Consider the following 24,208-nt stretch of genomic DNA (forward strand, 5'->3'; position numbering starts at 1 on the left):
TCAAATTATCTCATTCCAGAACATAGTGGTAGCTGTTTTCTTCTGTTGGAGATACTTCTGTGTTCCACCTTATGTGGAATATTGTAGGAGAGAGGTGAAATATGCCACATTTCCTGTATGTCTCTGATAAACATCTTCTGTTAGCCATGCAGATTACCACTTGGCTTCTGTGGAAACTACAATTCCATCCAGGGTTGGGGGCCAGATAGTTATTTAATATACATTCCAGCTGATTCCAGTAACATAAAGCTCACATGGCAGGCACTGTGATCCCCGGTGTGTTCACGTGTGTTATTTTATTAAATCTTCCCATCAACTGTATGAAACAGGCATAATTAGCTCCATTTTATAGTTAAAAAAAAAACCAAGATTGTCGCAGCATAAGTGACTTAGAATGGATCACATAAAGGTCTGCTTAACCTCTGCCTTACACCCTCCCAGGAAACCTCTGTAGTGTACATTCTTTGTGCATATCGTTCAACTTTGCCTTGTACACACTCAAGGGATATATCCTCTGATCTGAATATACTTTCGTTAATTACCCCTCACTTGAACAGGTGGTCTGCATACTTTGCCTTTTCTTCTGATAGCTCCTGACTTTCATCAATTAGTTATCTTCTGTCTTCTTTGTATCTTTGATGTGCCACTTTGGTGTGCTATGTCTGGCCAAATTCAGGAGGCTATGTTATCTCCAAGGCATTGTGTTCCAAAAATTCCTTTCATTCTGGATATATTTTCCCTGAAGTTCCTACTCAGCCTTCTTTCCTAGAAGAAGCCTACCCAGGGGAATATCCCTACTCTGACAATTTCAGTGAACTTCTGCTGTTTATTCTAACTACAGTGGATAACAGAACACATCATAACTTCCAGGTGAACCCTTTATGGGTTAAAAATAAAAATATATTTGTTATTACACTGTATGTTAATTATACTTCAATAAAAAACATATTTGATTTGTAGCAGGCTTGGTGTATAGTGTACAAAGGATACAGTGGACATAGCAGCATGTTAGTAAGAAACTGTATTTCTGGTTCTATATTAAGATGTTAGAAGTACTGTTCCCTCACATGGTGAGGTGGCAGGAGTTCTTTCCCCAGGTGGTGACTCCCAGCACTGAATAAGCAATGGGGTCTTAGACTTGATCAGGAACTTGGTCAGGCTCAGAAAGGGTAAGATCCTGGGGATGAGTTTGAGAATAAAAGAAAGTTAAGGAGCAGTAGGAACTGAGTCTCTGTTCCATGGCCCTGTTTCCTCTTCTGGGAGACTTTTTGTCATCCTCAGGGTTGGGGGATGGGCAGCTTACCATTTATTGTCATCCTTCTGCATTGACTGGAGAGGGACTTTCCTCTTCTTGGACCACTGGGAAAGAGAGGAAGGAAAGCACCGAGCCCTTGGGATTTTTTTTTTTAATCACGGACACTGAAAAGCTGGGTGAAAAGATGTTCTTTTCCCCCATTTTTTCTTCTTGCCCTTTAACCGAAGACACTATGCTTAGTGGCATGTAATGCTGGTCTTTGAAGGATTTTTTAAACCTTGACCTGCTTTCATCTGGTTGGGAATGGAAAGGTCTGTAGGAGATGAGGAGAACGAAGTCTCCAGTTGAAGACATGGCAAGGAAGCTGGAGATATTTGCAAGAGAAGCGACAGCCATAGGTTGTGGAAGCTGGTCCAGAGTTGGTGTGGTTGTAGGTTGCAGTCACTGTGGTGGAAGATAGGGGTGGCAAGGGAGCAGAGAGTGGTTTTTGTGGTAAATCCTGGGTGACTTTCTGCATAGTCATCCTTAAGGTAGGAATTGAGTTTCAACTAAGGTTTACTGAGTATCTGCTACCTACTGGGAGATGTTCTAGGTGCCGGGGGGGGGGGGTAGGGCATGCATTGTTGAACAAGAGAGACTGAGACCCTGCTCTTAGAGACCTTATGTTTTTGTGGGAAAGAGAGTCAATAATCAAGGTATAAATAAATGAAAAAAATATCTTTCAGATACAAGGCAATACATCTCGGGGTGTGCTAGAGAAGGAGCTTCTCAGAGGAAGTATTATTTGAACGGAAATGTGAATGATGAGAAGCAGCTGTCAAGTGAAGACCAGAAGGAAGAGCTTTCTAGAAGGAGGGAACAGCAACTGCAAAGGCCCTGAGGCATGAATGGGTGGGAACATTTGGAGAACTTGTAGTTGGAGAGGAGTGCAAACGTAGAGTTTCAAGGTGGGAAACAGTCATCTGAAGCCTTCAAGTCTTGGAAAAGAGCTTGAATTGTGTTTTCATTAGAATGGGATGCCACCAGAGATTTTTAATTAGAGATTAAGTCTATCTTTGCCTAGCGGGCATGGGCTTTCCAGTTGGTGTCTCTCACTTCCTCTCCCTGTCGTCCTTCTTCTCTATCCTTCTCCCTCTGTCTCCTTCTCTCTCTCTCATACACACACATTCATCCCTAGTCAGCTTTACGTCTCTCTGTTAATTGGCCATCAGTGATTTCTCCTTTCTCACCCCAGGCCAGGGCACAGGCATCCATGCAAAGAGGCAAGGCTCAAAGGACCCTGGGCCCTGAACCTCTTGTCTCTGAAATAAATCCATATGCTCATAGTTTCATCATCATGCATACAACTCTGCATCACTAGCTCTGAGTTCTCAACCTCTCTTCAGACTGAGCCTCTAGATAGCTCTAAGAAGTCTCTGCATTGCCTGGGTGGTATCGGAAACTAGATACTAAAAATTACGTTAATCAGGCAAATCAGTTGCAGTTGATATCTTTCGTAAGATAGTGATCGTCAGAAGAGGTGAAAATTTAAGTAATCCAAAGGCCGTGCCTTTTCCTGTATACCTGCTCCTTCTCTCCCAGACAGGCTGATGTCTATGCGGTCTGTTAGGGGAGGTGTGTGTGCTTTTTAGAATACAGTTCTAGTAGAAATGTGCAAGATTCTTGGACTCTTTGTTACGGGAATATCCTATGCCTGAGAAATTTCTTTTGTATTGGTCTTTGTAGATGATCTTAGAGTAATACTTAAATCATGAAGGCTTACGTCCAAGCTGTTATCTCCTAGTAGCACTGGTTTATCAGAAATGAACAAGTCCTCAGCATTTTAGCCATTGTCCTTTGACTCCAGAAAAGTGCTTCATCGCCAGTATATTACCGTCTGGGGGAGCTTGGTTCACTCCTTAGAGAGAAAATTATTATTGAAATTCTTTAGCCAGATGCTCTTTTATTTATTTATTACCTTAAATACTTCTTGTCACTAATATACATAACTGGAACAGCTCACTTTCAGCTTTTTATATCTGTCTCTGGTTGATGGCATAAAATCTAGAATACCTTTCTATCTGATAAGGCAATGATTACATCTTGTCCTGTTCACCGCTGGTGTACCTGATGCAGTGTCCAGTATGTTACAGAGAGAGCAAACATTTGCCAGATGACGCAATCAGTGTCCATGGATTAACCCACAGTGTTGCTGTATTAGCTCAGTTGTAATGTCTTTATAACTGTTACGATTCATTTTTGTAACTATGAAGATTATCATCTTGGTATCTCAAAAACTTTACCAATTGGAGAAAGCAGGTGAAAGATGAATTCATCCCTGTGGATATGTATATATAAATTAAAACTCTCTTGGCTTTGCAAAGTTTCTTCTTTTTGAAAATATTCTAGTGTACCTGTGTTGACCAGAAAGAGACCAGTATGTAAATATCAGATGGATAGTTTGGTTTTTTTAAAAGATTTTATTTATTGATTTGACAGACAGAGATCACAAGTAGGCAGAGAGGCAGGCAGAGAGAGAGGGGGAAGCAGGCTCCCTGCTGAGCGGAGAGCCCTATGCGGGCGGGGCTCTATCCCAGGACCCTGGGATCATGACCGGAGCTGAAGGCAGAGGCTTAACCCACTGAGCCACCCAGGTGCCCCCAGATGGATAGTTTTAAATTTGTTTCCATGTACAGTAAACTTACTTTTCTTTTCTTTCTTTCTTTCTTCCTTTTTTTTGAGTAAGCTCTAAGCCAGGATTGAACTCATGACCCCATGAACAAGAATCACGTGTTCAATCAACTGAGCCAGCCAGGCACCCCAGTAAACTTACAGTATAATTTATGTAATTTATAATTTGTAATTTATGATTATTTGAGTTGGGTTAGTCGGGTCTGTGGTCGTACTACTGAGGAAATAAATGTGTGTGCCAAAGGTGTGAATAACAAAGTCATTTCCCTCTTTCATAGCACATCTTTATGTCCACGATTTCAGGCACTTCAGTAGGCAGAGACTTGCATTTCTCAAGTCCCAACACTCTTTATGGACTTTCTTAGATTCCTGTTAGGTATCATTTAAGCTAACTAAATGAGATACATACAAATGCCCTGAGGCGTCAAAAGTTCTCTTCCTCTAGATTGCTAGAGCTGGGAGGAATGGGAAGAGGAGGGACGTGGGAGGGGCCATCTGGGGGCTCCAGCTGAGAATCACAGTGACAAGTTTCTCACCAAGAAGGATGTCTTCCAGAGCACTGTTTTGGTTAATAGAGAAATTCCGTATTCATATTTTAAAAATTCTAAATATTTAGAATTCTGCCTTCTAGACTTTCTGTCCCACAAACACATAATGCTATATAAACACAGCCTTCTGGTTTTCCAGCTGTCTCCATGGAGTCCGCTCCTCTACTCCATCAGATTTCAGTCCTCAAAGAGGTTCTCAGTCCTTTATGCCTGACAGTTGGTGGCATTTTCTTCTTAGAAAATATTCTATTGCAGATATTTAGGGCAGCACAGCAGATGGTGCTGCTTTTATTAAAATTAAAAATGTTTGACAAGAAACTAATAAGTAAGGTAAAATGTATGAAACAAAATTAAATGCTTATATTAAAACCTTGTGCAACCCTTTAGTATTTAAGAGTTGTTTATGTATTAGAGGGTAGAGGAGGTGAAGATGTGTCCATTTTCAGCATGGAGCCAAATACTAAAAAGGTAGAGATTAAAAAAAAAAAAAAAAACAACCCAAAAAACAGCACCCTGTTTTAATGGATAGTTTATAGCTGTATTTACAAGTTGAAAATGGGTTATCCAGGTCCATTTAGACAAGAACAATTAGATGATAATCCAGGCCTTCAACTAGGGTATGAAAGGATATTTAATTCCTTTTTAGCAACAGCGATTAAATTAATGTATAATTTTATTTAACTGATAGAACCTGAAAGCTAAAAGAACTTTCTGTTGTAAATGTAAATGATGTTTGTGAGATAAAGGACACTTCTCTCAAATTGCTTTTGCTATTTGGAGCCAAAATTTAGGTAAATGTCTAAGTAGTTTAGCTAATTACTCTTGCTTGATTTTGGCTGTGCTACACATAAATTAGAAATAGAATTTTTTGATAAGCAGGATATTGAGAGAGAGTTATGCCTTCTGATCATGAAGTAGCTATATATGTTTTCCAGGTACTGAATTGTTTGAAGGACAAATCTGGGCCTCCTATTACAAAAAACAAAAATGTTTTTATACCTTTGGTGGGTGGGGTCTTCTACTCCAGCCATAAAATGATAGAGTTATATTCTTACACAAAATCTTCTACTTAACTCTCCACCTGTGATCACCAGTATTCCTGTCCATGTACCTTTTATGATAACATCCTTTAAGCATGGTTTTTATTATGGAAATTTTTTTCTACTCAAGAATCCAGAGAATTTCTCCAGCGGGTCTTTGAAGTTTTCTGTTATCTCATGATGCTACCTTTCACCTTCCTCTCCCATTTGGACCTGTAGTCACCACAAGCCTTCCAGTGCTTTAACTAGAGATGTTCTGTTGATACGTCTTGCCTTTCTTTCACCTTCCACTCGACCCTTCCCCACTTAGGCCAGATGATAACCTGTGTTGGTTTTCTAACTTCATGGCTTATAACTGCCTCACTCTGCCTCAGTTGCCTAATGATTCTTGGCATCACTTTCCTTATTTATAAAATCGACATAATGGCCATATCACAGTATTGCAATTAAAGAAAACACATACAAACAGGTCAGCATAGTTTCTGCCAGATACCATTTAACCGTATTACGCCATTATTATTGTTATAACTCTGTGATGATAGCTATTATTATAACGCTATTCTCCCTCCTGTAGTTAAAAATTAACTTTCTCCAGAAAAACTTTCTGCTTGACTTCATCAAGCTCTAATTTTCCCTTAGGTCTGTTCCATCTTAGCACCTGGCTTCACTTTGGACTTTATTACTGTACTCGTGTTGTTGTCTTTCTTTATTCTTTGGTGAATAAAAACAAATGTTTGGGCATCTATGATGTGCCAGGTGCTATGCTATTTATTAGAGAGGGATCCAAGGTCACATGGAGGAAGGCGGTGTGTGTGTGCGTGTGCACACACGTGTGCCCCCACACGCATGCATGTGTAGGCATGTGGGCTTTGGGTGGAATTGGGGATGAAAATCTTTTGGTTGAATAGCACTAGGAGTTTTTCACAATAAACTAGGGTTAAGAAGTAAAAATTGCTCTATTCAGATGCCCACTAAAAATCTTAACATCTTTTAGCCTGAGTTTTTTTGTTTGTTTGTTTGTTTGTTTGTTTTAAGATTTTATTTATTTATTTGACAGACGAAGATCACAAGTAGGCAGAGAAGAGCCGGATGTGGGCTTGATCCCCATGACCTGAGCCGAAGGCAGAGGCTTTAACCCGCTGAGCCACCCAGGCACCCCTAGCCTGAGTTTTTTTAGATGGTTTAAAAAGTATGATAGTTAACTGTTATTCTTGAAACAGCTTTACACATACTTTCTTAGACTCTCCTCAGTCCGCATCCAAATGGGGAGTGAAAGTAGAATGTGAAGTCCTTCCCAAGAGCAGAATACAAAAGATGATTCTGAGCTATGGTGGGGAGGGGAACAGTTGGGAAGGTGAGGAAAACATTCCAGAAAGCGCAAACAGCATGTGTTGAGAATGACTAAGAACTGTGCAAAGGTTAGTGCTTTTAGACCATAATGTTCAAAGTCAAGCATTTTAGGATATGCCACAAGAGAGAATGTAGGTGTCAGCTCAGTCAGACTCAGAGACCTATGGCCTGTATGTTTAGATCTCCCTAAGAGGTTGTGCACTTGGGGAATGAAGGTCTATATGGACAATTTATAATAGGCAAATTCTTCACATTGCTTCTAACATTGAACTTGGATTTTACATCATGGAGTATGAGAAAAGGGTGGAAGCATTAGTAATGGTGATGTATCATTGATGTTAGAGCTCTCATTTTTAATAACCCAAGTATTTCAAACATAGAAATCTTAAATGTCATTTGAGATTTCTGAAGCATGGGATTCTATGTGCAATGTGAGAATAGGGACAGAGATATACAGGGAGAAGTGTTAAGAGATCACTACAAATTCAGAGCCTTGAGACTTTTGGTACCCTCTGATACATTTTACACAATAGAAAGCCAAGTGTTTCTGTTCATAGCTTCATTTTCTATAATTAGATGCTGTGTGTTTTTACTCCAAAAATAAGTCTTCTGCTAAGTCTGAGTGGTGTCCAGCATTTTAACTCTGTCCTTTGGTGTTGATTTCTCTTGCCTGGAGATTAAGCAATCAGACCCAGAGCACCCTAACCACAAGAGTTTAGAATTCCCAGAGAAGAATGAGATGTGAAAGAAAAAACACTGGAACTTACTTGAACTGTAATTAGCCTGAAAATGGAATGTGTGGGAGAGGTCTGCAAGGAGGGTAGGAAAACAGAGGGCAAAGCAAAAAGTGCCCTAACATGTTTCCAGCACTTTTGAGGGGAGAATGTATCCTTAGGACTTATAATGGGTCTCTGCTTATCAGACAGAATTTTTAATTATCACCCATTTATAGAAGTTGCCAATCTGCCAATTCAAATATATGTATTCTTCGGCCTTCACATTTTTCTCATCTGAAGTAAATCACTTGAGCATTTGTGGTAACACACCTGTTCCTAGGAATTGACCATCTCAGGTAAACTGGCTGCTCAAGTGGCTGACGCTTGGGCGGTGGCTTCTCTCAGACAATGCCCCTCTCTTGAGCCTCTGCTAGGGTTGCTAAGACCTCTGTTTCTTGGATGGCTCCAATTCCTCTATTTTTTTTTTTTTTTTTTTTTTTAAGTATTACGGAGGAGTACAAAACCATGTGAGTGTAGTTTGCTACATTTCTTCCCAGTGAGCCCACCCATGTGTATACCTCTAGATGAAGAGCTCGTGCGTTGCCGCCCTCCAAGAGTGCAGTGTGTGTGGGCTCCCACCCTGTTGCCGCTCCCCACACCCCCAACCTAACCACTGTTCTGACTTTCTCGGCCGTATGGTAATTTTTTCTTCTTCCATTACTCTTTAATTTGAATTAACATCCAGGTATTCTAAATAGCTCTAGAGCGTCAGAGTCCTCCTGGCTGAGGGTGAGGACTGGGCATTTCAGGAAGCGTGTTCTGAATTGAGTTGTGGCCCTCAAAAAGGTCATGTTGAAGTCCTAAATCCGAGTACCTCAGGTTGTGACCTCATTTGGAAATAGGGTCATTTCAGCAGCAGTTGGTTAAGATGAAGTCATGCTGGAGTAGGATGGGCTACTAGAGCAGTGTGACTGGTGTCCTTGTAAGATGCAGCTTGTGTGCAAAGACAGAGACGCAGAGTAACACCACGTGAGGTCCGTGGGATCGAATGATGCACCTGAGAAATGCCCAGGAGTGCTAGCAACCCCAGAAGCTAGAAAGAAGCAAGGAAGGATTCTCCTCTACAGGTTTCAGTGGGAGCCTGGCTCTGCTGACACCTTGATTTTGGGCTTCTAGCCTCCAGAACTATGAGACAATAAACTTGTGTTGTCAGAAGCCACCCTATTGTGGTACTTTGTGCTTGCAGCCCTGGGAAACAAATGTAGAGGGTCTGCAGTGGGCATGGTGGCCTGATTCCTCGTCTCTGCGGCCCCTGAGGGCACCTTGGCCTCGGGGCCGAATTGCCCTGGCTACACTCCGTCCAAGCTGCTCCTGTCTAGACTGGCTCACAGAGCACTCTGTCTTACTCCTGGTTGCTCGGCGTCCGTGCTGTGCCCCGTAGGGAGAGTTCATTACCATTATATGGCTTTTTCTTTATTTTTTCACTAGTGCTTTCATACTGAGCCAGGTTGGTTTCCTGACATACCCGAGACCAAAGCCCTGCACATCAGCCCTCTGTGCCTTTCTCTCATTGCCTAGTGGGTCTTTGCCGAGGTGTCCTTAGCATCGTACTACACCCAGAGTGGGGCCACATCCTCCATCCTGTTTTCTCCAGTTCCTCTGGTCCAAATCCTTTTTGATGGGGGTTGGGGGGAAAACAACTTTATTCTTTACGAGAAATCTTTATTTTCAAATAGTATGGCATGCTGTAAGTAAAGGTTTCATTTTGCCGACATTAGGTATATCAAAGACCAGTTCTCATCTGAAAAAAATTAAAGAAGCAGTCAGATCAAAAAGCTGTCTAACAGTTAGGCTTTAGTAAGTAATAAGGAACTATGAAGAGCATATTGGATAACAGAGTACTTTATTTAGGAAAGAATTAGTTTTAGTCTGCCTTCCAACTTAACTATTTTTTTTTTTTTTTTTGAGTTGAGTTTCTGGTGTTAGAGAACCACAAGGACCGTACTGTTCTAAGGTCCCCAGGGTGACTCCATGGACTCAGGCAACTTCCTCTGGTCTTCTTTTTTACCCTTGCTTTGGGACCTAGGGACTCACTGGTGGCTTTTGATTTAAATGCTCTTAGCATAAACTCTCTTTCCCTTAGCTTTATATGTCATAGTATATACCCCTTCCTTTCGGTTCAGAGGTCATTACATACTGCTACTAACTATGGGGCAGTCTTCAGGACATTTTTAAAAAATGACTGGACATGGGAAGTTTCAAAGGTTTAAGTGATCCTACTTTTGGCTTCTGTTCTATTTGTGGTGCCTTATTCTCATGCTGAGTCTCTTTCAGCTTCTAGTTCCTACTGTATATACTATTCCTATTTCTATTTTACCCTTTGAGGCGGAATGAAAAAAAAAATCGTAGCTTTTGGGCTAATCGTGTATTCTGTACAATACACATATTATGCAATGAAAACTAATAAGATGTGCACTTTGAATCTCTTGGTAAGAGGTTAGAATGAGGCCAAAGGTTATGTTTGGTATGTTTGTCTTGGTTTAAATGTGTGACTGTATGGACTTGCTCTCTTGACTCAAATACCCCTTACACTCTGAGATCTTGTGCTGTGGTATATCTGGGTAATAAATACCTATGGTGGATGGACAGATGGATGAGTGGATGATGAAGCTGCTCCCTCTTGGCCAGTTATTTTATTGAACTGCTGGTAGGATAAATTTAACTTGGGTTCAGGGCCACCGCTAGAAGCCTGGAAGTATTTTCCTAAGCTCAGGAGGATTTCTTGGGCTAGAGTCCAGGGATCTAGAAGTGTTATCTCCTTGGCTTGCCTATGGAATGTGCTAAAACATTTGGCTGGTTGTGCGAAAATGGGGCCACATATTGGGACCCTCAATGTGATGGAGCTACTTCTTTCATTTGAAACCCAGATTTCTTTTTCTATTTACCTACGTGGGGATGCTGTATACTTCTTTGGAAATCTGCTAGGAGACTTGAGTTCCCTTTCCTTCTGAAGACAAATGTCCTTCTTCAAATTCCCTTTTGCATTTCCGGACTAAGTTATCTTATAGTATGAAGAATGCAGCCATTAGTGAACAGTTATCCATATTTAAAAAATCTGCCTTTTGAGGCTTTCCCAGACATCTTTTTTTTATAGAAAAGAATGTTAAAGGCATAGCAATCCTGGAGATGGTTCTTCACAGATTTGTAGAGTTAATTTCAGTTTACACTTTATAATAAAACTTGCTACAGTGTCCTTGAGCTAAAAAGTTTCATTAATGTAAATCAATGATTGTTTTTAGTCACACTGTTTATAGGTCTAACAGCTATATTTTATGGCTTTGTCTAATTGTCTGCTTTATCAAACATTGACCCTGGCACATAGTAGGCACTTGCCAATCCCTTGATTCTAAAGAAAAATTTGGTTATCTTTCTGTGTGGTTGTACCTCGGATTATTTTCTGGCCAAAGCACAGAACAAAGCATTCCAGAGAAATGTTTGTTTTGTTTATCTGCTTGCTCAAATGCTCTGATTTTTCTGCCCAGTGTGGTGTGCCCAAGAAGAGAAAGTGGTTGTAGGATACAGACTATTTTCTCCACCTACTTTCTCTTCACTATGTTTTGTCTTGAACAGGGTTAGTATAGATTCAATTTAGCTGGAAATTTACTTTCCCACTTAAAATACACTTAACTTCCCCTTTTCAGAGAGTGATAGTATTTTGATTATCTAGGTATTTCTATATGACTTGAATTATCAAAGATTTCTTTCTTTAGAGAAAAACCCTATTTAAAAGGGAAATTTCAATTTTATCTTTTTTTTTTTTTAAAGATTTTATATATTTATTTGACAGAGATCACAAGTAGGCAGAGAGACAGGCAGAGAGAGGGAGGAAGCAGACTCCCTTCTGAGCAGAGAGCCCGATGTGGGGCTCGATCTCAGGACCCTAAGATCATGACCTGAGCCGAAGGCAGAGGCTTTAACCCACTGAACCACCCAGGTGCCCCCAATTTTATCTTTTTAAAAGATTTTATTTATTTACTTGAGAGAGAGAGAGAGAGAATGAATGGTGGGGAAGGGCAGAGGGAGGGAGAGAGAGAGAGAGAAAGAGAGAGAAAGAGAGAGAGAAGCAGGCCCCTGCAGAGCAGGAAGCGATTCCAGGACCCAGAGATCATGACCTGAACTAAGGGCAAATGCTTAACTGACTGAACCACCCAGGTGCCCCGGAAATTTCAATTTTAAAGTATTTCCAGCAATTTGTAAGATTCACTGTCTCAGTAAAGTATTTTATCTAGATTGGAAAAAAAAATTCTTTTGGCTCCAAAATGGCATTTAGATAAGCTGTCCTCTGAAAGCAACCTGAATGTCTGTTAGTAAGGAATGGATAACTTTATGATATATTTGGTGGATAGAATATTCTACAGAACTTGAAAAGAATGAGCCAGACTTTTCTGCACATTGGTATGGATGAAACTCAAAACCTAAAATGTAGAGTGAAAAACACAGATTTCAGAATGTTATATATTTGTTATGTAAATGTTAAACATTACTTAGAACAATATCATATGTCAGATAATGTTTATGAATGTGTGTGTGTACAGTGCATGCATACGTATGCTTATGAATAAAAAGTGGACTGGCTCTCTATCAAATTCATGATAGGTTGTCCCTGGGAGAAGAGGAGCAGGGATAGGGAGGGGCACATAAATGTGCATTTTTAAAAAAGTCCCTGGGTTGGGGATGCCTGGGTGGCTCAGTGGGTTAAGCCTCTGCCTTCAGCTCAGGTCATGACCTCAGGGTCCTGATTTCGAGCCCCACATCGGGCTCTCTGCTCGGCAGGGAGCCTGCTTCCCCCCCATCTCTCTGCCTGCTTCTCTGCCTGCTTGTGGTCTCTGTCTCTCTGTCAAATAAATGAATAAAGTCTTAAAAAAAATAAATAAAAAGTTTCTGAGAAGATACGGTTATCTCAGTTAATGGGCTCAGGGACATTTGTTATATTGACACATGGACTTCTATTAACATTTTTGTAATAAAAAATTCTGTGTAACATTTCCTAACTGAATAGATTCCTACCCGGAACCATGTATTTATCAAGACTCTGGGAATGAGACTAAAGCTATTCTAATACATCTCATTCATGATGCCATTCTGTGAAAAACGAAAAGTTGACAGAATAAATCTTGAATGGGAGGAAAGCTCCAGATTCACCTGCTCCTGGGAAGTTCTTGCGGCTTACGGGTCCAGAATAAGGACTCAGGCAGCAGACCGCCTAGACCAAACCCTGGCTTGCCACCTTCCGGTTTTGAGACCTTGGACAGGTAGACCTTTCTAAGCCCTTCTGTGTCCCTAGCTGTAGAATTTGAGTAACATTGCCCAGGTCAGGGCTGAGGAGGGCTGTGAGCTCATGCGAGGGGTACACACTCCCCGAGATCAGCTGTTAACTGTTTCCAGCATTGTTCTATCAACAGCCTCAGTTCTTCTGTGTGTAGTTTTCATTCTCACCTCAGAATCTTTGCAAATGCTCTTTCCTCTGCCCAGAATGTTTATCATTTTCATCTCTCTCTCTCGTTAACTCTTCAGTGGAGTTCTCTGAGAATTTCCCCAATTCTTCAGAGAAGCTTCCCTGTCCTCGACTTGGGTCAGTCGAGGACATACCGCAGCTGTAATTTAAATAATTACTTGTGAACCGCTTATTAATATCTGCCTCTCTCCTGGTTGGTAATCATTTTTTTTTCCTTTTCTACTTTATTTTTAGTGCCTAGAACAATGTCTGATAAAGAATAGGCATTGAGAAACTATTTATTGATTAAATCAACAGTTATTGTAGATGGTGGAAACTTTTGGAGGTAATTTTTTGAGCAAATAAATTTGGCTAACTTTGCCAAAAGGATTAACCTACTAGTATTAGTAAGTGAATCTAGGATTACGTGATTTCATAAAAAAATACGTATCACATGTATTGGTTTACTTATAAAAATATTATAAAGTACCCCAAATTAAGATTTGCATCATATTTGTAATTCGGCTTTAGATAATCATCTGATGGATAGTAATATAAGAATCATCACATATTTTCATGTACTGTGGAAAGCAGGAAAATTTTCAGTACTTTAATCTTAAGATTTTATGTAGGTTCATCTGATTGCTTGCCCTCATGTTAATTCACTTTTTTTCTTTTAAAAATAGCAAAAGAGGCATTAACAGGTGATACTTCCCAAGGAGCAAAATAAGCCAGGTTCATTCAGAATTAACTGACAAGTAAATAAGCAGTTTGAAAAAAATGGCTTTTGTCAATTGGATGGAATGCTACTTGTAACCTTTAAGCAAACTGAAACAGCCAACTCTGACTTTCAGAGTCAGAATAAGGGCAGGAAACAGATTCCCTCTTACTTAGTTGTTGGTTTATTTACTCTGGGAGAGAAACATAAGAACACTTCCAAATTTAAGGAAGGTCTGTGTTCAGATATTAGTGCATTTCTCCAGGAAAGATACCACATAGGATTTTGAAGTGATTAAAGTCCAGATTTATTAGATAAGGGAGCAGAGCCAGAACAGAGACTTTCAAAACACTGAAGGCATTTTTTAGGACTCTGATGGATGGTAGGGAGGTGAAATTTCAGGACTAGGTAAATAATGCAAAGCCCTCCATTGAAAAAGGAGACCACAAATTGTAGCCTTGGGAGAATTACCCCTTCCCCACCTTTGCAGACACATGACTTTATACCACAGATACGGTATATCTATGGTATATAAATTTTGGGAAAAATTTATAGCCATATTTTCTTTCACTCTACTTCTCTGTTAACTGTTGTATAGGGAAATCATAAGTAACTGCATTTTTGATTGCTGAATGCATATTTACAATAGAGTTGCTTGGTTTTAAATATTTGCCATGCTTGGAGTGTGATCACCATTTTTTTTAATGGAAGTAAAACATTTCCTCTTTAGAATTGTGCAAAATTATTGTTCAAAAGCATGATGGGGGCAGGTACTGCAAGATACTAGAATACAGACTTTCTTTGAATTTTGAATGTGTGGACTCACAAAATCCTGCTAATTACCACTTACCCTATTTATTAGTCATCTGCCCCCAGATCAAGGTGGGAGAGTACTTTTGAAGTCATACAATTAGAGGATTCTGTGCACTTTGGGGAACACTAATTTAAATCACATTTTAAGGCTGGTAGTCGAGTTATATCCTTGACACTCTTGACTCACAGCCTTGGCATTACTGGGCAGCTTGCTAGAAATGCAGATTCTTAGGCCGCACCCCAGACCTACCTAATCAGAATCTACAGTTTATCAAGATGCTCAGGTGATGCCAATGGACATTTAAGTTTGTTAAGCTCTGCTGTCCAAATGCCCCCAAGTGATTTTTAGAACAGAGTATTTTTAGTAACAAGTGACTCATTATCTAATAATGTAACCTGTTATCTTTCCTGTATTATCTTTAGGCAACCCAAATTTTAGCAAGTTCTCTCTTTCTGAGCTGAAACCTAACTCCTTGAATATTGCGTTTACTGGGTTTGGCTTAATAGCCCCCCCACCCCACTCAGCCTTCAGAACCAGGCTAATGCCTCTTCTTCATGATGGTCATTCAAACAGGAACTGGGCGATCCTGTTTCTTGCCTTGATTTAAGTTTCTCCAGGTGTAAGTCAGTCCCTCTCCCCCAAGCTCTTCCTGATATGATACTTTTTGGGGTTTCTTTACCCAATGTTCAGACTAGATAACTTTAAAGGACCCTTTCAACTTCAAAATTGTGATTTCTCCTTTACTTTCAGTACTAGTGGGCAGAAGATGACAGAAACCCAGGAGCTGTACTTTCTTTGCATTTCAGGAGAATGATTCTGAGGCACAAATGTATAATTATCCATAATTTCCTTAGGCTCAAAATTCTGCTTCACAGTAGAGACTTCCATTATAATAATAGCTACTAGAGAGCACCACTTTGCCTTTCTTGTAATATCTAAATGCATCAACTTCTGCATTTCGAAAGTGGAAATAAGCATTTTTTTGTGTCTCTGTGAATTTTCAATTTCAAAGAAAAAAATTCCCTGTAATCCATGACTTAACACATTAGTAGATTTCGTTTTCCTCTAGTGTCTTTCAGTAATGTGTCACATACACATCCATCTTATACATAGAAGTAATTTTCGTGTTCTCAGTTTTTAAAATGTTCCCTTCTTTACTTGGTGGATTCTGAATATTTTTTCATGGTATTTAATGATTTTCATAGTAGTTAAGCACAATTATTTCCTTATGGTAGGACATCAGAATTCATGACTGCTTAAGTAAAGTATTTGTCATATTTTTATTGGTTTGGTTCTTTGATATTTGTTTCCTAAGGATTTTTTTAAAAATAACATTTTTTACTACCACATATAAAGAGCGTGCAATTTTTGTTTTGTTTATTTTTGTATCAGGATTAGTCTTGTGTAAGAAAAGCTGTAGCAAGAGCAGTTTGGGATATTTTTTTAAAAAAAAATTTTTTTTTAAAGGAAATAGCCCACAGCACATTTTTAAACAAGTTGTTCTTGTAATTTCTCTATGCTTCCTTTCCCCTCATTTTCTTCTAGATATTTTCATTCTTCTTGACCTCCTCCTCGTTCTCCTGTCTGTCTCCCTTCCCTTCCTCCTTGGAGGGTTTTCAGAGCAACCGTGCCCCCCTCACCTCTGCATTTAACAATAAAGCTGTGTGTATGTGTGGAGAGAAGCTGAAAAGTAAGACAGATGGTTCTTTCATTACCGGGTTGTTTTGGATTAATTGAACTGGATTTTTTTTTTTTTTTTTTTTTCAAGAAGCCTGAGCTGGGTCCGGTGGATAGCCAGTCACGAGCTATAGTAATGTAATATATGCTGCCCATTTTGTTCTTGGATTTTTTTGTTTGTTTGTTTTTGGTAATTTCGTCACCCTGTCAAGCATTTTGGGAGGGGTCAGAAGTGAGTTTACTAAGATGATGTATTCATTGAACATTTTTTAATGGCTTAAAGTTTTTCTTGAGCAGTGAAGCCCATTCGTACTAAGCAATGCTATTTTTGTGTTTTCTTTCAGCACTTGCAAGTGGAGAAGCAGCCCAACTCTTTATCTTGGATGATTGCTAGTGGAGAAGCTCTGACAATTTAACAGGTGGGCTCCTGGGCCTCTGGGACCCTTACTACATCCTTTGCCTTCAGGAGCAGAGTGACCTTCAGGAATAAGAGTGACCTTCAGGAGCAGAGCGCCTTTGGGAAACAGATTCCTAAAAGTGCAGGTAAGACACTACCGCTGTCTCAGACCTCTTAGTTTGGAGTTTGAACACTTGGAAGTTTCTTATAAAATGTTGCCACCTCTAGCAGATGACTTTTAGATGCCTATTAATATATCTCTTACTAGTTCAACATATGACCAGAGGGGCCATGAGACTTTGAATATCACCAGTGACTGATCAGCATATCCCAAGTTGAGCTATAGAAGTTGTAAATACTTTGATTATTATTTTAAAATTTATTTATTTAAATAATAGCTATACTCACTATGTGGCTAGAACTCATGACCTCAAGATCAGAAGTTGCATGCTCTTCTGGTTAAGCTAGCTGCCCCTTAAATTTATTTATTTATCTTTTTTCTTAATGTGGATAGATCATCTTTGGGACTATTCTTAGCCAATATGGAAGGGAAAGAGTCAGAAACTGAAATACTGAAGTTAAAAACAGACCATGTGCATCATGGCTATTGTAGAAACTGCTGTTAATAAACTGTAACCTTAGGCAAGATGCTTGCCCTCTCTGGGCCTTGTTTTCTCAATAGAATGAACTCTAGTTTCCTTTCCATCCTTAAATACTACAAGTAATAATAATTTTTTTTAAATTTTTTTTTTAAAGATTTTATTTATTTGACAGAGAGAGATCACAAGCAGGCAGAGAGGCAGGCAGAGAGAGAGGAGGAAGCAGGCTCCCTGCTGAGCAGAGAGCCCGATGCGGGCCTCGATCCCAGGACCCTGAGATCATGACCTGAGCCGAAGGCAGCGGCTTAACCCACTGAGCCACCCAGGCGCCCAGTAATAATAATTTTATTAAAGTATCTTAATATGATTTATAGGCATATTCTCTTTACTATTCCTGGAACCCATGTACAAATTTAAAATCCCACTTCATATATTTATTCTGGGAAAGCTCTGGAGCTCAAATGTCCATCAGGAATTAGCTCCACGTTTTACCCATTCGTCTAAACCGTCTTCCTGGTTGGTGAAGGCTTATCAGAAAGCCTTCTTTCTGAAGGCTTCTTTGCTAGAAGAAAGTTACTCTTCTAGCAAATTTGTTACATTACTCTTTTGTTTGAAAATTGTTTTTGTGAAGGACACCCATTGACTGAGAACATAATGCTTTCTTTTTTTTTTTCAAAGATTTTATTTATTTATTTGACAGAGATCATAAGTAGGCAGAGAGGGAGGCAGAGAGAGAGGAAGAACTTCGCAGGCTCCCCGCTGAGCAGAGACCCCCCCCCCAATTTGGGGCTCGATCCCAGGATCCCGAGATCATGACGTGAGCCGAAGGCAGAGGCTTTAACCCACTGAGCCACCCAGGTGCCCCAACATAGTGCTTTCTTTAGTGGTACTGGCAAATTCGGACATGTACAATGGCTTTGGGCTTTGGTCCTTGGGAATCTTTTGAGCTCTTCACTGTCACACCGAGATTACTCATGAGTGGTTTCAGGGTCCTGAGCCCCTGGGCTGGCAGAACTCTTGACCACCGCAGGACTCAGGCTGGATGGACATGGATCTGCAGGTTTCTTATTGCCAGACATACCTTCATATATTGGAATCTGAGCCATCATCATCTTGGTGATTTATGGAACTGTCTTTCCTGCCAGTCTACACATCTCCTGGCATCAGATGGAAGTGCGGATTCTGGTGTGTGCCCGTGCTCTAATTCCAGCCCTGCCACTTACTACCCTGGGGAAGGGATTCTTGAGGATGTTAAAATTTCTCTGTGCTTTAGTGTCATCACCCGTGTGGTAGGGATGACAGTAGTATCTTTCTTCAAGGGTGGTTTTGAGGAGTAAAGGAATTAAACATGTAGAATATTTAGAACAGGTCTATTATGTAAGTGTTCAGAATGCTGAAACTATTTTTATTGCCATCTGTTGCAGTTCCATTTTCTGTTTCCATTCTCTAGGGCTGAGACACTCAGCTCCTCACCCCTACCTTGTTAGACATTGCTGATTGTCTCTTTCTTTCCGAATCTAGAATGCAATATTTGAATACTTCTCAGTAGCATAACAGCGTAAGATGAAACTGTTTGTCCACTCAAATTATTTCCAGAGTTCTTGATTTTATTTCTTGTTTCAAGACATGAATTTGATATGCTGATTCCAAGTCTGGGTTGTTTGTTTTTTTTACTAAAACTCCAGAGCAGTTGTATTATGAAAAGAATAAAAAGATGTTGCTTCTATAGCCAGAAATTGGGTCTAATTCTGACATGAGTTTTGCTGATGGATTACTTCTACCTTGAACCCCTTTCATTTTTTATTCAGAAGCAGATGAATAAGTCTTCCTATCAGGGATGCTTTGAAATGTTGAAATGAATGTGCAGAAATAGCTAGCTTAGTAATGGAAGCTTAATTTTCTGAAGCTATTATTAGTGCAGTGGCATTAGTTCTTCAGGGTCTTTGCCAAGATGTTACAAAGTTCATGTTTTAGTAAGACCTTGGTCTGTAGGCAGTTAATATTTCATGAGTTTTAAAAGAAGAATGAGAACAAGTTTAGGAGAGTCCTTACTGCATGCCAGACTTTTACCTGAGGGCTTTATATTTACGACGTACCATAGCTCTGTTGGGTGGTATTATTGCCATCTTATAGCTGAGGACACTAAGTTATAAAGAGATTAAGCAACCTCCCAGGGTCCTGTAACTGGTCAGATATGTAGAGCTGAGACTCAAACCCCCAGGGTCTGATCACTGTGCAGGCTGCCTTAACACCTAATTATGCTGCTACCTGCAAAGAATTAATTGTATGGAGTGAAGAGAAGATGGAGCCCGACATGCCAGGCTAAGCAATTTTACATTTATTTGGCAGATTGTGGAAAGCCACTGATGGTTTCCCTGCAGAGTGGGTGACAGAACGAGAGCTGGGCTTTGAGGATTTGGTGCCAGGTGCAGCACGTGGGCTGGTTTCAAGATAGATTAGAGATCATTGCTAGGAGCTGAGAAGAAACGTTCACATGGCTTTAGGGACCAGCATTAATTAAGACAAGACCTTGAGAACGCCCACATTTATGTGTGCCCGGAAGGAGGAGACCTGGAAATTGTAGGCAGAGAAGTTAGAGGAGAGAGACCCAGGGCGGTGAAGTGCCCCCCGAAGGAGGTGGCTTGGGAATTGAAAACCGTGAAGGTTGGAGAGGACTGAACAAAACCAAGACTAGTGGGTTATTACCATGTCCCTACCATGAGACTGGAATCGAGCTAGAGGAAAGTCCACATAAAAATGTCTTGTTGTGCCACGGACTCTACTACTTGTGAGTGAGATCCCCTTTGGCAAGTTTTTAAATTTTTCTAAATCCTGACTGTATCTTCTAGAATATGGTGACCTAAGACCTTTCTCTGTCAACATGCCGTGAACTCTTTCTAGCTCTGAGGTCTGTAAATCCGGGGTTCAAGCTGTGAACAACAGTAATGGGGCCCGAGGTTGTAAAGGTTTGGCTGGTGATGCAGTTGACCATTTTAGGCAATGCAGAATGAAATATGTGCCCTGTAGATATGAGAGGAGTATTTCCTCTCAAAATACCAGGAGTATTGTGGTGATGGTGGTAGCAAGTTGGAAGGAGAAGACCAAAAACGATATAGGAATGAAAATGTTGAGGGAATTTACAAGGCAACCACAAATATTCCCTAGAATGTGAGGGAAATTCTTCTCAAGCCACTTATTTCAGACAGAATCTGACTGGTTTCTTCCGGAAAATTGAAAAGGCCAAGTCCAAAAGACTTAGCAAAGATAGCAGGTAATGTAGAGTGAGCTTCTGGTTCCTCTAAAAAACCCTTTGGGGTATCTCCCAGAGCCCTGACCCTCTGGGGGTGGTTCACTAAATTCACTAAAGTGAATTTAAAAAATTTAGCCACAGTTATTAACCTGTTAACATATAATATTCCTTGGAGGTTCTCTTTACCAGACTGTCTCCATCAGTACTTCTCAAACACACAGATCACCTGGGGGTCTTGTTAAAGCATCAATCAGTTTGATGCAGTGGGTCAAGAGTGTTGCATTTCAGTGTTCTGCATTTCTACCAGGTTCCCAGGTGTTGGCAATACTGCTGGTCCATGGACCTCACTTTGAACAGCAGGAGTCTATAATATTTTACTCTAGGGGCACCTGGGTGGCTCAGTGGGTTAAGTCGCTGCCTTCAGCTCGGGTCATGATCTCCGGGTCCTGGGATCGAGTCCCACATCGGGCTCCCTGCTGAGCAGGGAGCCCGCTTCCCCCTCTCTCTCTCTGCCTGTCTCTCTGTCTACTGTGATCTCTCTCTGTCAAATAAAAAAATCTTTAAAAAAAAATTTAAAATATTTTACTCTAGGTCTCTCAACAGTCATATTTAGAAACAGTGTAATGGTTCCCTTCTCAGACTTATCTCGGGGAGTACACACACACCCATGATGAGCTCTTGATACTAACAGATGTATCAGTTCTTCTGCCAATGATTTGTATTATTCAGTGGCATCAATAACTTGGATTGTTATAGGAGCAGTTTTTTGTGTTTTTTCCCCCCTCTTTTAACTGAGGAATTCAAGCAAATCTGTTCAGGAATAGGCACGAGACTACAATATAAAGTTTTTATATAAAATTAAGCATACATTTACTGTATGACCCATGAGAACATATGCTTATTCAAAGACTTGTACTTGAATGTTAAATGTTGTTGCTAAAAGTAGCAACAACAAAAAATGTGAAAAGAACTAAATGTCTATTAGGTGGTGACTTGATAAATAGTTGTGGTAGAGTCATAAAATGGAATACTACGTGACTGTAAAAAAGGAGTGGATTCCTGATATAAGCAACATGGACAATTTTTTCAAAAGCATTTATACTAATTAAAATAAGCCAGATATAAGGTTCTTATCATATGCTTCTATTTAAATGAACTTCTAGAAAAAGCAAAAGTATTTCAATAAACAGATCAAGGCCCAGGGAGTTGGCCTTAAAGAGGAAATAGGAATGTGGGGGCAGAGGTTGATGGAAATATTTAGTATGATTTTAGTAGTTGTTACATGACTGTATACATTTGTGAAAACTCATCAAATTCTATACCTGAAAGTGAATTTTATTATATAAAAATTTTATCTCAATAAAGTGAATTTAAAAAATTTAGCCACAGTTATTAACCTGTTAACATATAATATTCCTTGTAGGTTATCTTATGAGTTGGGTCTTAATATAAGGAAATAGAGAAAATTTCCACTCTGGGAGAAGAAATGGGTCTCTGGGAGAAAATATGAATAAACAGTAGGAATGTAAGAAGTTCCTTTAAAAGCTTCTTTGTGTATTTTCAATGTAGCTGAGTCTGAAGAGAGAGATCTTGGAAAACAGGAACTTCAGTTTATTTATTTTTAGCATCCAGTATAGTATGCTATTAGCTGAATGATTTTAGTGTGTCCCACTGTGCTATTAAAAAACAAAATTCTGCTGAAAAGTCATTTCTGTCCTTTTTATATTCTTTGCAGTAAGCACAACCAATTTTCAGGAGAGGATTTGGTCATCTGCTTTGGCAGGGAAAGCTTAGCTTTAATTAGGTAAAAAGATCTGTTTACATCTGCTAAGGATGAAATCTGGCAAAAGCACTGGGTTTCTGGACAGACTGAAAGAAGAGTGTGTATATGTGTGGAGAACTAGCTGCCTATCATTGTATTCGCCGAAGAATTGGGGGAGGGGGAGAGAAAGTTAATTGTACATGTTTTCCCTTTGCCATGCAGAAAGAAAAAACCATGTATTTAGAAATCAGCCAGAATGTATACAGTTGGTCCAATTTGTTGAAACTAGACAGTTATTTTGTGGGTAGTGGTGCATATATCAAACTTCCTATTTACTCAGTAATGTCAGATTTTTTCCCCCTTAATTTGTATCAGACAGTAATAACTCAACATTTCAGATTTAAACTTTACTTTTTCAGGTATAAGATGGCATAGTAATTTTGTATGTGCTACTCTTTATTCTTTAATTATGGCCTATTGAGAATTATCAGGTCCTTCCAGCAGAAATCTCATCAATCAGAGTACTGAGTCTTTAAGATTTATTTTTTAATTATAAAGTAAACATTTTTCATACTATGTTTCTAAGTGTATTTTAATAAATGCCTATATTTAATGTGTATCATTCCCTTTTTTACTTTAAAAAGGGTGTTATGTGAATATAAAGTTGATGATGTAATAGTTAAAACGGTGATTATAGTTTCCCATATGTACAATTTAAAAGTTTTCCATAATGTACAGTTAAACTCAGATCCGAGTTTGAATTCTAGCCACTGTTGTGGTAATAAAGCATCTCTAGCATGGAGATGATGATATACTTGCTTTCATCATCATGTGTGAAAAGGGCTTAGTGTACTGTTGGGCATTTGGTGAGTAACTTAATCAACTGTGCTGTTATTTACACATGATCACCAGCACCAAAGGGTAACGGTCCTTTGTATGATAAGAGGCTACCAGGTACATTTGGGTCTTCCAGTTAGTAATAAGGACCATCCTTAAAAAAAGAGGTGGCAAATGAGTTAAAGAGGACTGAGCCCTTTCTGTGGGTCACTGTGGGGTCCTGTGTGTCTGTGTTGAGGCTCGGGCTATATGGAGATGGCCAGGTTTAGGAGGCTTAGGGGACCTTTGGGGCTGAACCAAAAAATCGAGACATTACTACGTGGCTAGAGCTGGAGCTACTCCTCACAGGGACATGTGATGACAGCATAGTCAGAACCGAGCAATCAATACAAAGAGGAAGCCGGGCAGCATGTATGATCTGCTGGCCAAGTTCAAACAGTCTCACGTGTGTCAGTGTGAGCTGAGGACTGGTGGAGAGCTGTGTGGAGAAGGAGCTCCTGGAGGGCTGAATGGGCGCTGGCTGCCAGCCAGGCCACCTGGGAAGGCTGTGGAGGTGAGCCAGGAACAGAGGCCCCTGCCTGAGGGGAGAGTTGTGGCTGAAATCCTGCCCATGCCAAGGTATTGTGCCCACATGGCAGGGGTGAAGGGCCCTTCTTGGCAGGAGGGCCGTTCTTGTCCAATACGCACAAAGGTGCAGGTTGTTTGCTAAGACTGTTGAGCAGCAGTGCGTGGTGTGCAAGGCCAGACGGAGGAGTGGAAGAGCGGTCACTGTCCTCACGGAGGCAGCAGGGGCCCTGGGGAACGGAGTGGATGGGGACATGGTTCAGATACAAGTGACTAAAAAATTGGAAGTTTCGCTGCAGAGCTGCTGGGGTGAGAAGAGAAGAAGGTCTGCAGACTTCGCCAAACAAGGATGTCCTCCAGCGAGCTGCCGGCATTTCAGGCCTGGAGAAGGAGATGGCGAAGGTCCGTGGGGAATCTGCTAGAACCTGACCAAACTGTGGAGGTGTCACTCCAGGGCTCCTCAGGCTCTCTTTCCTTGGGGCTGGGATCAGTCCCAGAGCCTGGGTGGACCTGAGCC

The 24,208-nt window shown here is 40.3% G+C and overlaps 1 protein-coding gene across 6 annotated transcripts in view; it reads left to right on the plus strand.

Annotated features, from left to right (window-relative positions):
• The window catches only part of ST3GAL6 (ST3 beta-galactoside alpha-2,3-sialyltransferase 6), a 79,432-nt gene that overhangs the window by 22,021 nt on the left and 33,203 nt on the right, over positions 1-24,208 (plus strand). For 3 of the 6 annotated variants that reach the window (XM_082695384.1, XM_082695385.1, XM_082695383.1), the window contains exon 2: positions 16,627-16,825. The gene's annotated coding sequence lies outside the window, so the exon portion shown is untranslated. Of the gene's footprint in view, positions 1-16,626; positions 16,826-23,990; positions 24,094-24,208 lie in introns of those variants that run through there. The other 3 variants (XM_082695386.1, XM_082695387.1, XM_082695389.1) reach the window with 2 other exon arrangements.

This window comes from Mustela nivalis (assembly GCF_964662115.1).
Source record: "Mustela nivalis genome assembly, chromosome: 1".
NCBI classification, from domain to species: Eukaryota; Metazoa; Chordata; class Mammalia; order Carnivora; family Mustelidae; genus Mustela; species Mustela nivalis.